Genomic DNA, 2,605 nt, shown 5'->3' on the forward strand with positions numbered 1-2,605 from the left:
GCTCAATATAAGCTTTTTGTTTGTTAGACAAAATTCCAGCATCAACCAGCCAAGGCAGTATTCTTGAAAGCAGGCACTTCATAAAGACTTTGTATACAGATGGCAATAGTGAGATGTCCCTCCATGTTGAGGGGTCTTCTGGTACATTGTCTTTCTTCGGTATTCTATGAATGAGTGCTCCCTTCCATGAACTAGGGACTTTACCATTAATCAAACAGGTGTTAAATATGCTTTTCAATATGTAGCAAGATGTTTGCCTAGTGGCTTTCAGATTCTCGTAAGTAACACCATCTGAGCCGCTGGCTTTGTTATTGGGCAGATTTACAATTACTTTCTCAATCTCTTCTATTGTAAACGCCGATGTAGGCGGCGGCGACTCAGTCATTATGTTGTCCATGTCATCATTCCACGGGGGTAATTCAAGCGGGATAGTAGTTGGATCGGACTGGCATTTTTTCCGATAATAATTGTACACTTGCTCAGTGTTATCAGGATCAAGCGGTGGCGTGGGAAACATGCAGTCATTTAGGATAATGTCAATCGCCTTTGCTCTACGATGCTGCCACAGGTAGGTTAGTTTGTTTTTGCCTACCTTTTGAGGGTTTCTCTGATGCTGTCTTGTGGCAGAGGCCATCGCTGGTTGTATCACCTCCCGCAGGTACCGCAGTTGTTTTTCAATCCAATCGGCCGGGTTTGCAACAGGGTTTGATTTGAATCGCGCATTATCATCCAGTGGCAAAGTCCTTAAAATCCGCACTACATACTTGAGTAACGGTAGTCCAAGTTTCCTCCATCTGTATGTTTTATGGAAAATATTCCGGTTTTGAAGAAGGCCCCATTAAGAACTAAACAAACTTGACCACTTCCTGAAATCTCCAGTAAGTACAACGTTTTGTTTTTCTTGTAATCGTTTTGTATCCAGGCCTTTCCTAAATTGTCTTTCGTAATACTGGAAATTTATCCATTCATTTTCTGTTAGCAATCGTTCATAATCCGTGGACTCTGTAGATGGAATGTTACAGGTCGGCGGTAGATGTTCTGGGGTAGAATCCAGGACTTGCCGGCGGTGCTTGTAAATTTTACCACTTTGTATCGCCTGCTTAAAGGCTACTTTGACTGATGTTATCAAACACATAACAAGGAGTGCTGTGCGTAAAATCATGTCAGAAAATTCTCTACATTTACGACGGGTGTTGTGTGCGCAGTGTGCTCTCCCTCACACACACTCACAGACACTCACACACACACACACACACACACGTAAATCAGTGATGGCCTTTATAAACTGCCGAAGTGTTCATCATTTCATGTCCAAATATCCTTCAGTAATTAAAATATTTGTTCCGTCCTGAGAATTATTACTAGAAAAGGTATTTTTGGACTATACATTATATCTCAGCTAACGGAGCGTTCTGTCAAGGTTCTCTCAAAGTTATGAACAAGCATTCTTCCAGGAGCGTTAATAATAGAAAGTTTGCTCAGAGTTTCTGGTCTTTAATAATGTTCACAACATGTTACTGTAAAAACATTATTTATACATAGCGCATGGAATGTTTTTCTGAAGCATTTCAGTTGAACGTTCATCTAATGTTTTTTAAATTATACTTTTCATTGAACATTGAGAGAACATTTCCATAATGTTTTAAAAAAAAAAAGAAATGGAAAGAGTCCTGAACATTTGTATATAACCAACAAAATTATTATTTTTATGTATTTTATTTACATGTTTTACATTTATTACATTTATTTATTTTTATTATGTTTGCATATTTATTTTAAAGTATTTATTTACTTATATTTCTTTTGTTCACAGAGCAGATGAACCTGATGTCTTTTTTTTTTTTTTTTGCTTGAAGTGAAGTGATTTTGTTTTAAGAAAGTTTCCATATTTTTGCGGTGTTTGTGTGTTGAGTGAATGAGTGTGTGTGTGTTTTGGACATGAGTGACCTGACCCCCATCCAGCAGCTCCCTGTTATTCATCACACTCTAAAAAGCCAGAGCCGAACTCAGGGGTGGAACCCTTAACCCTTGACCTTTGACCTCAGACACATTGTCCCAGTGCTGTTGATAAAAGAGAAAGACTGACAAAGACACCAGATAAAAGAGCACATTTACACACAGCAGGTACTCAAGTAAGTGTGTGTGTGTAGTGAGTGAATGTGTGTGTGTGTGTGTGTGTGTGTGTCTGTGTGTGTGTGTAGTCTGTGTATGTGTGTGGTGAGTGAGTGAGTGAATGAGTGTGTGTGTGTGTGTGTGTAGTGAGTGAATGAGTGTGTAGTGAGTGAATGAGTGTGTGTGTGTGTGTGTAGTGAGTGTCTGTGTGTGTGTAGTCTGTGTGTCTGTGTGTGTGTGTGTGTGTGTGTCTGTGTGTGTGTAGTCTGTGTATGTGTGTATTGAGTGAGTGAATGAGTGTGTGTGTGTGTGTGTGTGTAGTGAGTGTCTGTGTGTGTGTGTCTGTGTGTGTGTAGTCTGTGTATGTGTGTATTGAGTGAGTGAATGAGTGTGTGTGTGTGTGTGTGTGTAGTGAGTGTCTGTGTGTGTGTGTCTGTGTGTGTGTAGTCTGTGTATGTGTGTAGTGAGTGAGTGAATGAGTGTGTGTGTGTGT

The sequence above is a fragment of the Sinocyclocheilus grahami genome, unplaced genomic scaffold (genome assembly GCF_001515645.1).
Source record: "Sinocyclocheilus grahami isolate Dianchi unplaced genomic scaffold, SAMN03320097.WGS_v1.1 scaffold2077.1, whole genome shotgun sequence".
NCBI classification, from domain to species: domain Eukaryota; kingdom Metazoa; phylum Chordata; class Actinopteri; order Cypriniformes; family Cyprinidae; genus Sinocyclocheilus; species Sinocyclocheilus grahami.